The following is a 14,145-nucleotide window of genomic DNA, read 5'->3' as shown; positions in this document are numbered from 1 at the left end:
CTGTGTCTACACTACACAGCCTATGCCAACATAGCCCCCTAGCTTAGACACAGATAAAAACACTGATAGAAGGAGTTTTTCTGACAGTGCAGGAACATCACCTCCCCAAACAATATTAGCCATGTCAACAGAAGCACTCCTCTGTTGGCACAGCTGCACCTACACTGGGAGTTTTGTCATCATAGCTGTATCAGCCAGGGGTGAGGTTTATTTCATATAAGTTTTTAGTCTAGACCAAGCCTTTGCAATCATAAGAGCTAGAAACATAATTTAAAAACAAAATGAAATCCCAGATACCGGAGATTCCACAGTGAGTGAATTGTGTAACAAATTCTATGGCCACAGATCCATGTAATGCAAGGAGCCCTGGTTAGGCTTACTACAGGTTCTGCGAGAGCAGTCCATGGTGGTATATATTGAGTACCACATAATTATCTAATATTATATTGAAGTATTAATTTAATTTTATTGTAAAATACAGAACAGTGCATCACATTCTGCACAAAGCTTATTTTTACCTTTTTTAGACTAATCTTATTTTTGCAGTATTTATTCTTCATTACTCATAAATAAGATTCTGAAAAAAGCCAAGAGAATGTTAATTTTTATGAGGTGTGTCTTAATAGAAAATAAAAAAACCTCAACTTTATTAATTACCAGTACAGACTATTTAATTGTCTTCCCCAACATATTCAAGTCCCCCTCAATGTTCTCTGAACCTTTTCCCGCACTCCAGGTTTCCACCTCCTGCCTCAACTCAATTATGCACCTTCTCCTCTGGTTGAATGACTACTATAGTTCTCAGGTAAATTGGAACATTAAGAAAAACTATGAGATCACTGTATTGTTCGTTAAAAGCTCACTCCTGCAAGATGATGGGGCCACAGTGCTCAGCATCTTGCAGGACTGATGGACCTGGCCCAAAGCCCATTGAAGATGTTGGAAAAATACTCTTTGACTTCACTTGGCTTGGATCAGGCTGTGAGGCTCAGATCCTGCAAATATTTAGGGCTTGTCTACACTTGGAAGTGTACTGAAATAGTTATTTTGGAACAATTTTTCTGGAATACTTATTTCAATATAAGCCCTGATCTCATCCCAGATACCCAAATTTTCACCTCTGTGGTGGGTCTCCTGGCTTGTCTTAGAATGAGACAAGGGCTTTATTATGCTCTGGAGTTTTTGTTTCAATCATTCACTTGTCTGCCTTTCTAACGGAAGTCAGATAGCCCAATCTTCAATGCACAGATTTGCTTCAGGGTGTTGTATCCCAGATTCACCGTCCCTTAACATGGTGCAGTCAAAAGATTCAGATAAAACCACTTTTATTTACAAGGCCAAAGGGGCACTGGATAAGACACATGCTATTATTATTAATTATTTGTATTATGGTAGCACCCAAAAGCCTCAGTCAGGATTGTGGCTCCATTGTACAAAGAAACAATCTCTGCTTTGAAAATCTTAATGTCTACAAGTGGGTGTGATAAATAGTAGGAGGAAAGGATAAAAAAGTAGGATAAGGGTAACAGTAATAAGTTAACATAGTTCCACGGCTTATAAAAAATAACGGCTCTGAATCATTTATATTATGTTATTATTTATTTTTATTATTATTATTATTAGGGAAGAGATGGGGTGAGAACAATGGCAGGAAGGAGGAGGAAAAAAAGAAAGGGGAAGTGGGACATTGAGGGAGGAAGCTTGAGAGAGTAAATAAGAGTGAGAGGACAGATGGAAGGAAGAAAAGAAGCAGAAGGAAGAGAGAGTGAGGCTAGCAGCCCAGAAAATGAGAGAGAGGGTTGTGGGAGATCAAAGCAAACAAACACCCTGCAGACAGAAAATAATGTCCAAAGTTCAAATTGTAAAAAGCCAGGATACTGACATAATGGTGTCTTAAGGCACCTCACCCTTTACCCCACTTCTGCTCCAAGCAGTCGCCCAGCAGACTCTTGCTCCTGAAATTGATTCTGACCCTAGAAGTGTTGTGATTCTTTTTCCCAGCCCATGCAGCCAGGCAATGGGGAGCGTGCTGGGGTCTGATGCCCTTGAAGAGGTTCTTCCACAGCTCCAGAATGTTGCGCTTACTGTTGGACATGTTGATAGCAGAGAAAAATAAAATAAACTTAATCAAACTTGCAAACACTAAGATCTGCAAATGAACCCAATAGGTTCATTTGCAATTATTCATATATGGGCAGAAGCCAATTTATACATATACATGTTAGTGGTCACACCAGGTGCTTGGAAATTTACACCATAGACTCCCTATTGCTTGGGATCCTAAAAGCCAAAGTTGAGCTTTGGTTCATTTCAAGCTCCTGCAAGTGCACAATCACAGGGGGGTTGTCTTGACTAAGAAAAGTGGTCACACTTAAACAAATTCTATGTAATATAGTACAAGACCATTCTGCAAACAAATTTTGTCACCTTCATGCAGCTCTAGTCAGAAACTAGGGACCTCTTGAGATCCCATAGCTGTGTTTTTGTTTTAAACACCTGGGGGGGAAATCCTGGCTCCACTGAAGTCAATGGCAAACTCCCATTGATTTTATCCTTGATGCTCTTGAATTCCAATTACTGTCTCTACAGTAGATGGTGCTATTGACTACTGGCATCCGGATTGCCGACAGCTCTAATTCCTGAATATACACACAGTGTGAAGCTTATTATTTAAAATATCTGAGTCAGTTTAAAAATACTAAATGACAGTCTTGGCACCAAAGAGTTTATGGATGAAAAGATAGGACATAAGAGGTGGATGGCACAAACAAGCAGGTGGGGGAGTGGACAGGTTAAAATATAATAGGGTTTTTATCAGAGTAGCCGTGTGCACAAATCTTAACCAACCAACTTGTCCAGCTGTTATCAAGTGGCAGTTTTCTGTAACCATTATGGCCGGGGCGAGTTTTAAGAACAATATTGCAGCAGGAACACGAAAACCTAGGAGGGAGAGAGCATGGACATGTAAAATCCTCATGTGATGATCAGTTCCAGGCTAGCACTCTTAAAACCAAGTTATGCACACTGCAAACCTATTTGGTACAGACAGACAATAGAGGAAAGTTTAGAAGTAATCATTTGCTCAAGTTGCAAGAAGTTAATCAGAACCATATGGATAAAATTCTGATTTAAAACCAGATTACACTATCTCTTATAGCACCTAGGTTATTGTTCCCAGAGTCAGTGGAAAAAACACAACATTCTGACAATACTTCTTTTATCCATGCTAGCCATGTTTTTAAATCCCCTGAAATATTGAATTTATAAATATTTGCTATTAAGTTAATATTTTAGTAATATTTTTGAAGTTAAATGGCAATGTGCTGGAATACTTGGTTAGAGCAACTTTTAAATGTATTTTAATAGTAAATTTGATAATTTTCTTTTCTTATATAAAAAGAGGGTTAACATCATTGGATGTTTCCAGCTGTTGTCATTGCAGGTGGTATTGCTAGTTCAGCTTATCAGAACATATAAGCAATTTACTTTTGGACAAATAAACAGCAGATGCACTTCCCTTTAGCAACAGCATAAGAACAGGGCCGCCCAGAGGTGGGGGTCAAAGGGGCAGTTTTCCCCAGGCCCCCATTTGAGAGGCCAACCAAAGCAAGTAGGGCTGGTTGCAGTGCCACCCAGGCTTGGCCCTACCACCTCTCCATTATGGCTGCTGGGCCTAATTTGAGTGGTGCTGTGACCTGGTGGACGGGGTTGCAGACAGTGCCACTCAGCTATGGTGCTGTGAGCCTGTGAACCAGGTCCAACACCCAAAGTAGAGAGCTGGGCCCAACTCCGCAGGACAGGAGTTGCCGTTGCCAGGGGAATTTGAGGTGGGCTTTTCCCCAACCCTCATCCTCCTCAGGTCCTCCCTTTAGTGTTTTTGCACCCTTGGTGTTCGGGGGAGCGGATTGTTTGTTTTTGGTTGATTGGTTTGTTTGTTTTGAAGGGTGGTGGGCCTTAGTTTTAGATTTTGCGCGAGGCCTCCAAAAACCTCTGTGAGGCCCTGAATAAGAGTAGAGTCTATTCGATGTAGATCTCCCTATCTCACTAAGAATTATTTTCTTAGGTTATAGTCACACAAACGAAACATTACATGGTGAAAAAACATTACAATAATTTTTTTTCAGGCTATTAATATTAAAAATGTCTTGAAAAGATGGGATCTGAGTTCTTTATTTCTCTCCACATATTGCTCAGGGGAGTAAAGTTAATCTAGAATTTCCTGTCTTCTGCATGATTAAAATCTCAGTTTTAACATTGCACTGACATAGCTTTTTTTTAACCACATTCAAATAATTCAAAAAAGGCCAAACAGAATTTTACTAAACATTTTAAGAAATTCATTCCTCGGCTCAAAAGTGAGACACTTCATTGCAAAATGTATGTTAGTACATTATAAGTGACTGAAAACAGGCAACAGAAATGCCATCTTAAACTTTAATACAGCATAACAGTAGTTAATAGTTTAATAGGCAGCATACATCTACTGTACCACATGCCAAACAAAAAAATTAAAAGAACAAAGAAACAAGATAAACTAGGAAATGTTTATATTGCATTCTAACAGATTTGAAAAGTTACAGTATGAACGTACCATTTTTGCCACTCAGATTTTAATGATGCGAATTTGCAGTGCTGCTGGAAAAGTAACATTTAAACTCCCCAAAGTACCATAAATATATCTGTGCCAGCAAAAAACAGTATTCAAGAGATGCTTTTTCCTACGAATGGCACGATCCAACATTCCCTTAAAAAAAACAATTCACAACAATCAGTAATACTGAGCAAGAATCTTAAAATTGTTGCCAAAGAGGAAACCAATTAACTTTGCCAATATACAAATATTTCTGAATCATAATTGAATTACTAGCCCTTGAAATGCCCATCTGTGCCTGTATAATGTGCACTTCTGTAGAACTATAAAAACATTTAAAATCCATGATGATCAAGGAGAGTGTCAGCTGGTTGCTGTGGAACACGTAGGATGGCTTAATGACATCTTCAGTACAACAGATACACATTCTATGCACCTTTTTATAGGGACTGACCCCAGGATCCATTAAAGGTTGGGCACTGAAATTGGAAGGTAACTGGGAGAAAGTACTCTGACTTTTGACAGGCATGTTTGGGGGGAACTGAAACAGTCCAAATAGCCTTTTAAAAGGCTGCAAGTGAATTATCTTAATTTGCCGTTCCTGGATACTTGCTATTACTGTAGGTCATCTATATGGATACAGTCCATAGCTGGGAGAGGGAAGTGGGGTGTGAATGAAGAGGGGCATGGCCAGAGCATTCCAGGCTCCATCACCTTCCAGCCAGCATAAATACCTTTGGGGGCCCATTACCACTGGTAATGGAGCAGTCCAAATAATTCTGTCTTGTGCTAGAGGACCAAACCGAGCTCTGGCAGTCCTGGTTCCCAGATCGAAGAAGCAAAAAATATGGCATATAAGCACTCCTTCCCCCACTCCTTGTGTCATGTGCCAGCTGCAGCCAAACCTATCAGGGCCAATATCTCAATATTTCTCTAATATTTTTTTAACAAAAGTTAAAGTATGCACCTACCTAGATCAGGTCAGAAATTTTCTAACAGAACATTTTTCTTTTGGAAAATGATGTGTCAAAAATCAAAATATTCCACAGAAATATGCCAATTTGATCAAATTTAGTTTTAAAAAAATTGAAAGAAACTTTTTCGGAAGGGAACATTTTGATTTTATGTTTTGAAATGACTTTGTTTTGAAATTTACTTTATAATACATTGTAAATTATAATATGAAATACAAACCATACATTACAACAAAAAATTACAAAAAATAAAAATAAGTCAACACTGAAACAAAACATTTTTATCGAAAAAGGTTTTTGAACATTTTGTTTTGTGGGAAGTTGTGAAATTTCTGCTTTTTGTTCCATTTCACAACAAACTTTTTTTTCAAAGTGTTGGAATCTCCCACAGAATGGAAATTCCAGTTGCCAACCACCTCTACACCTAGCATTTCACTCAAGTCCCCACACTCTCTTGAGCCAGGATTGCCCCCTCTCTTTAGAAATGGAGCACTCTCTGGGAAAGGAAAACCTAGAATTATTCAGCTGAAGGTAGAGTTGTCACATTCTTTGAATGAGCAATGATTCTGCCCCCAGAACTCCCAGATGCCTTGACACACATACAGATTCCAGTGGGTCCAGGGAAGACCAGGGCAATTCCACACAGAGGCCTGATGCCAGCTCTGGGGTCTCCTGGCCCCCCCTCTATCTAGTTCTCTGACAGCACACCTCCTGTGGAGCATGCTGCCAGGAATCCCCAGCTAGCTGCTGCCACAGATCCCCATTTTCAAGGGAAATTTCCCATTGTGATGTGCACTGGAGAGGGGGCATAGAAAATGCATTGCAGCTTCAGTCACGCATTCTCACACTGAAACAGAGGCAAAATTAATTAAATGAATCAATGAAAAATAATTTGCTCAGCTCTACTTCAAACTGATCAGGGTAACCAGGAAATTAGCACCACACCAGATGCTGCTGATTGCACAATAGTACGTGAGGATGAACAGAAAGTCCAGAAGCCTAAGCTAAGGAACATGGAATTACTGACTCACAGAGAGAATGTGGATGGACTAATGTACTGTATGAAGGGTGGTGGCATAAGGCATAAGAGTTGGACTAGAGTTATTATATATAGGACAATCAGAGGAGAAGCTCATGATTTCAGATGAAGCTAAGAACAAGTGGAGTGAATGGCATCTCTGGTTGACGTGGGAAGTGAGAGAGAAAGATGATTCAACCTGGAGTAACAGTAGCAGTTGAGGTAGTAGTTCCAATTATGCAGAGATTCAGAGATACAGCTGTCTTATAAAAAAATGGACGGAAATGACAACACAGAATGAGGATGGTTTTACTATTATTTGTCTGCAAAATACTTACTTCCACATATGTTGATAACCAGAAATATTAAAATTCCAGTGTTTTTCCCCTCTGGTTATTTTTGTGGCACTTTCTCATATAAAACAAAGACAAATTAGGGGTTATCAATAACTCTATAAATCAGTGACACAAGATTCAGATTGTAAAGCGCTCTTAATGTTCCAGGTATAAAACAAATGCTTGTAGTCATACGAGTTCTTTAAAAATGATCACTTTATCTACCTTGTCCATTAAGCAGATCCTTGTCCATTAAGCAGATAAAAGGGCTTATACCATTGGTGCTATTAATGAACAAGCCATATAAATTAAAGATTACACCGTTATTCCAGGAAATTTGTGAAGAACCGGCTTTGTGGCAACAGTACGTTGTTAGTGGGAAATATTTGTCTACCCAAAATTGCCTTATCCAATTACTTAATTGTATTCTTTAGTTGTAAAATATTACTCAGTATAATGAAGGTTAAAGTTGTTAAAAATTTAGAGAGATGAGCTGAAGTAACATCCTTGTTATAGCTGCTTCCTTATGCAATAGGCCTTTCCTAGAGTGTTCTTTCCTATAGTATATTCTACTAAAGCAAACCAGGTAAAATAGGTGAATAGTCATCATGCAAACAAGGTTACTGAAGACTGAATTCACATTTAAAGGAGACAACCACATAATCTGTACTCTGTTCTGATGCCTGTGCAGCACCTGGCTGTATCCTTCTTTTGGGAGCAGGGAATATTTGCCTTTTGTGACTTGTGTAAACTGCAGGAAAGTGATTTGAGGAAACCCCCCAAGGTGTTAGTATATTTAATTGTGTTTATACAGTTGGCAATAAGGAGAGGCAGCTCAGTGTGTCCACTGTGATCTCAGTCAACCCAGGAGCGATTACTCTGTGGGTCAATATTGCTATACAGATCACACAGAGTCTTACAAGAGAATATGAATATAAGTCCTGATTTGGACGTGTAGCGGATATAAAGAAAATGAGTTTGTTTGTTTCTTTTTTGTTTTTGTCAGAGAGGGGTAAAGTACCATTATGTTCGGATTTCTTCTTCACATTCCTGTTAAGACAGCATTAAATTTATGAGGTTGCCTTCTGTGGGAGTGCCTCCTTAACTCTACATCTCCCTGTTTTCAAACACTTCCTCTTTGGTTTTCTTTGTAATTTTATCTTTTTAAAGGTATATTTTAGGACCGTAACTCTGAATTTTCCAGTTTACCAGCTCTTGAAATTGGCCAAGAATTCAAAATGAATCCTTCCCAAAATTCAAAGGGGCTCCATTTCAAGATTCTGGTTTTGACCCACCTCCAATTTTTATTATAATATGTATTAAAAATAAATAGAAGTAGAAATGTACCTACATTTTGGCAAAAAGTATTAATTTAGTTCTGATGCATCAGTTCCGATTATTTATAAAGTAGATTTTAAGGCCAGAAGGTACCATTAGATGATCTAGTTTGACCTATAACACAGCTGTAGAATTTCATCCGGTAAATCTCACAATGAGCCCAATAACTTTTGTTTGACTAAAGCATGTCTTACACAAAGGCATCCAACCTTCATTTGACGATTTCAAGCAATGGAGACTCCATCACTTACCTTGGTAGTTTGAGCCAATAGCAAATTACCCTTGTTGTTAAAAATGTGTGCCTTATTTCTAATTTATATTTGTCAGGCTTTAACTTCCAGCCACTTCAAGTTGTACCTTTCTCTGGTAGATTAAAAAGAGCCTTTGTAGCCTGCATTTCCTTCTTGTGAAGGTACTTATACATGGTGATCAAGTCAGCTCTTGATCTTCTTTTTGAGAAACAGATTAAGCTCCTTAAGTCTCTCACCGTAAGGCATTTTCTCCAGTCCTTGAATCATTTTTCAGAGTAGCAGCCGTGTTCATCTGTAATCGCAAAAAGAAAAGGAGTATTTGTGGCACCTTAGAGACTAACAAATTTATTTGAGCATAAGCTTTCGTGAGCTAAGTGAGTTGTAGCTCACGAAAGCTTATGCTCAAATAAATTTGTTAGTCTCTAAGGTGCCACAAGTCCTCCTTTTCTTTTTGTGAATCATTTTTGTGGCTCTCCTCTGCACTCTCCAATTTTTCAAATCCTTTTGCAAATGTGGATACCTGAGCTAGATGCAGTATTCCACTATCAGTCTCACCAATGCCATATACAAAGGTAAAACCACCTCCCTTCTACTCCTACTCCCTGCTTATATTAGCCCTTTTTGGCACAGCAGCGCACTAGGTGCGCACGTTCAGTTTTTTGTCTTTTCTGACTGTGACACAGAGCTAGACAAGAATGTGATCCAGCACTCTGGTCATGGCAGCTCCAATCAAACAATGCAGAGTGGAGTTGGTTAAACAGAGCTGTGCCTAATTTGCGGATGGAGCAGAGCTGGAAGGCTGATTAAGCCATTAGGCAGAGGTTACAAATCGGCACAGGAAGGAAGTAGAAAGGGGGAGAAAGCAGGTAGCAAGGGGAGGATGTCTTCCTTGCTTATTGCAGGAGGTGGGGGCTCCCTAGGATTGTTGGAGCAGAGCTGTATATAGCATTTAAGATGGTGGGAACCCATATTAGAAATAAAATACACAAAATGTTTGGCCAGCACAAGGGTCTCTGAGCAGTTTGTGAACCAGAATAGAGGCAAGAGCCACATCCTTTTCAGCATCGCTGTTTTCCAGGATCGTCCTGTAGGTACTGCCTGCATTCGTTCCTAGATGCACAGACATTGCATTTGCCTGTATTAAAACACATTTTGTTTGAACAGGCCCAGCTTACCAACAGATCCAGACTGCTCTGTATGAATGTCCTGTCCTCATTGTTATTTATCATTCTGCCAATATTCGTGTCATCCACAAATGTTATCAGCAATGATTTTATATTTAGTTAATTTTAGATTTACATAATTGATAAAAATATTTAATAGTATCAGGCCTAAAACCAATCCCTACGTACCCCACTAGAAAACCCTCATTTGGTTATTCTTCATTAACTATTATTGTTGAGATCACTCAGCTGGTTAGTTCTTAATTTATTTAATATGTGATTTATTGATATATTATGGTGCTAATTTCTAAATCAGAATGTTGTGAGGTACTAAGTCAAATTACTTACGAAAGTCTACATGGTTACCTTTATCCGCTAAACTTGTAATCTCCTCAAAGAATAAAATCAATTTGTTTGACAAGACCTATTTTTCATACAACCATGTTGACTGCCATTAATTATAGTCTTCAGAGTAACAGCCGTGTTAGTCTGTATTCGCAAAAAGAAAAGGAGTACTTGTGGCACCTTAGGGACTAACCAATTTATCTGAGCATGAGCTTTCGTGAGCTACAGCTCACTTCATCGGATGCATACCGTGGAAACAATTTCCACGGTATGCATCCGATGAAGTGAGCTGTAGCTCACGAACTGTTTCCACGGTATGCATCCGATGAAGTGAGCTGTAGCTCATGAAAGCTCATGCTCAAATAAATTGGTTAGTCTCTAAGGTGCCACAAGTACTCCTTTTCTTTTTATTAATTATAGTCCTATCCTTCAGTTCATTATTGACTGAATCCCACATCTGCTTTTCCATTATTTTGCCCGGGATATATGTCAGGCTAACTAGGACAGAATTACCTGGGTCATCCCACTTGCCCTTTGCGAATATTGGCACAATATTAGAACTCTTCAACTCTTCTCAGATTTCCCCAGTGTGTCTCAGGACATGCTTATTTGCACCCCTGGGTGACACCTGGATGTATTCAATCACCACTCTCAAAGAAGCTCTCATTCTTGTCTCTCTTGCCTAAAGGGCTCAGCACTCAGGTCCAGGAATGTGGCCGTCTGCATCCAAAAGTTCTGCAGCCACTGATGATTGTCCCAGATATGATAAAATTCCATTTCCCGGTGCTTGTTTTGGGGCCCAAAAGTGCCACTCCGCCTTGTGCAGCTGGCAGGGGCAGCAGAAGCTTCCTAACCAGGAAAGGGGAGGGGGGGAAACGGTACGCACCAGCACCTGAACCATGGCCCCACCCCCGAGCCACCCATTGTGCCCGAGGTCCTGCCCCTTCCCGGTGAAACCCCATGCTGCCCCTTCCACCCAAGGCCCTGCCCTTGCACTGCCCTTTCCCCCTGTGACGGGTTTGGGCCCTTTGGGGTGTCACCTGATATGCTGGGATGCCACTGAGTCAGCCTCTTCTGTCAGCCTGTGTCCCCTTTACTGGCCTTGCTGGGTTAGGCTCACAAGCCTCTTCCAGCAAGGCACATAGGCAGGGCCACACCCAACTGCACAGAGAGACAGAGATCCACTCTGGAAAGATTCAGCCTTAGGGGCTCGCCCCAACACTCTGGTGCCCACTCCCTTTAAGGGGTACAAACCCAATGGTTTTATGAAATTCACCCCCTCCCTCAATGTGGAGGGAGATACGCACAACTTCTTGCCCCCCCTTCTTCCCCACCAGTTAGAAATTACAGAAACTGGATTTAATAATAAACAAAACAAATTTTCTTAACTACAAAGGTGAATTGTAAGTGAATACAAGAGATAACAGACAGAACAAAGCAGATTACTGAGCAAATAAAGTATGCAAGCTAAGCTCAATATATTTAAGAAATAGGTTACAAAATGTAATTTCTTACCCTAAATATTATTTTAGGCAGGTTGCAAAGTTTCTCCGGTTCAGCATTCCAGTTATATTTCTTTTCAGACTGGACCTCTGTCTCAGTCTGGACTCCCCCGCACCTTCCATTCAGGTGGCTTTAGCAGTCTTTCTTCTTGGGCAGACAGGCCATGGAGAGGAGGAGTTCTGTTTGCCTTCCTCCCCACCGTTACATAAGATTTACATAAGGTGGGAATCCTTTGTTTCCCAAACTTGACCCCCCCTTCCCTTCCAATGGAAAGTTACAAGTCCCAGGTAATGTTTAGTATCAGGTGACAAGACCACCTGCCTCTGTAGTGTCCATGAGTCAGTGACAGTATGGAGCTTCCACAAGAAGGCCAAGCCTTTTCACAGTCCATTGTACTCACTGGTGGGCCGTCCGCCCTGTTTGGCTTTTCCATCGTTGTACCTGAACTGTTAGCAGTAGGCGTCACCCAAAGTTACATAGTTGAAATACAGATACATAGTCAATATTCCTAACTTCAGATACAGAAATGATACAGACATACAAATTGGATAATCACATTCAGTAAATTATAACTTTTCCAATGATATCTTACAAGACCCATCTGCATAAAGTACATCTCAATTATGTCATATTCATATCATAAGCGTATTTTCATAAAGAATATGGAGTGAAACATCACACCCCCGAGCCCTTGCGCTACCCCTGAGGCCCTGCCCTTGCACCACACCTTCCCCTAGGGAATTTTAAAAAACACCACAAAGATTATGGGATGGAAAAAAAGGAATTGTGCAAACTTGACCCCAAGCTCCCACAATTCCCTGATCCCAGTGCAGTGCTGTTATCCAACAATGCACTGAAAAATTGTCACCCAACGCAGGGTCCTGGACAGTGGCACTTGGATGCCTACTTTGGGTGCATTGTGTCTTTTGCAGACACAATCTCTCACAGTGAGGACACATGTCTCTGGCAAAAACAGCCAAGTGTGCACATGCTCTATCAACATAGCCCTGTTGGCAATTGCATGCCAGCAAAAGTTGTACCGGTAAAACTTTCTAGTGTGGACATGGCCCAAGATTAATTGAAAAATAACATCTGAAAGCCAGAGATCTTCTCAGACAACTCTTTTAGGACTCTTGGGTGCAAGTTATCCTGGACTAATGATTTTAAAATATTCATCCCTAGTAGAAGCTGTTTATAATCCTTCTTACTGCATGTCTACACTACAAACTTTGGCCACACGTTACGTTGGCATAAAGCCACTGCAGTTATTATGTCATGCGTGTGTGCATACATGGGTCCCTGCGTCAGTGCTGCGCATACTCACCAGGCATGCTTGTTTTGATACACAGTGCAGAGCACCATGGGCAGGTATCCCAATGTGCAACTCGCCAGCATCCAGTTCACTGACTTTTGGGCAGTTTTGGCAATGCATGGTGGGGCAGAAAGGAGTCACGCAGGGGTTACTGGGATTGAGGGGTCAAGTGCCCATCATGTAACTTTCTCTATCCCATTATGCCAAATCCATCACATAATTTTCATGCCTATTTTAAAAATCTGATGAATCCACACAGGACATTTTGCTGTCCACCATCTCTGACAGAAGCATGGACCTACACAGCTCTGTGCTATTGTCATGAGTTTTGCAAGCACAGGACGCATGATCCTCTGGTATTTGCAGAGCCTCAAGAAGAGCCGTGGAGAACATGATGATTTCATGGAGGGCAGATTGCTATGGGGCATAGCAAGAACCAGTTCAAGATATTAGTGGCATTCACTGAGCAGATGTAAAATGGTGGAGCCCACAAAACAAGCACTGACTGGTGAGATTGCATCATAATGCAGGCTTGGGATGACAAGCAATGGCAGCAGAACATTGGGATGCACAGCTCATGTTCCTGGATCTGTGTACCAAGCTCACGCCAGCCCTCCAGTGCAGTGACCCCAGAATGAGAGCTGCACTGAGAGTAGAGAAGTGAGTGGCGATTGCACTGTGAAAACTTGCAACACTGGATTGCTACCAATCAGTGGGAAATCGTTTTGGTGTTGAAAAATCCACTGTGGGGCCATTGATATGCAAGTGTGCAGGGCCATTAATTGTCTCCTGCTACACAGACCTATGATTCTTGGCAGTGTGCAGGACCTAATGGCTGGATTTGCAGCAATGGGGTTCCCGAACTGCAGTGAAGTGATACATAGCACGCACATCCCTATTTTGGCATCAGACTGTCCTGCCACAGAGTACATCAACAGAAAGCTACAAGCAGGGACTTTCTTTCCTGACTGGGGGATTATCATTGGTGATGTTGAAATGCCAATAGTGATCCTGGGCAACCCAGCCTACCCCTTGATCCCTTGGCTCATGAAGCTATACACCAGACACCTCCATAGCACCAAGGAAAGATTCAACTACCAGTTCACCAAGTGCAGAATGACAGTTGAATGTACTTTTGGTAGATAGATGGAGCACTGGCATTGTTTACTCACCAGATTGGATCTCAGTGAAAAAAAATATCCCATTCATAGAATCATAGAATCATAGAATATCAGGGTTGGAAGGGACCCCTGAAGGTCATCTAGTCCAACCCCCTGCTTGAAGCAGGACCAATTCCCAGTTAAATCATCCCAGC

The sequence above is a fragment of the Eretmochelys imbricata genome, chromosome 2, assembly GCF_965152235.1.
Source record: "Eretmochelys imbricata isolate rEreImb1 chromosome 2, rEreImb1.hap1, whole genome shotgun sequence".
In the NCBI taxonomy this organism is placed as follows: Eukaryota; Metazoa; Chordata; order Testudines; family Cheloniidae; genus Eretmochelys; species Eretmochelys imbricata.
Note: the sequence above shows the minus strand (reverse complement) of the source record.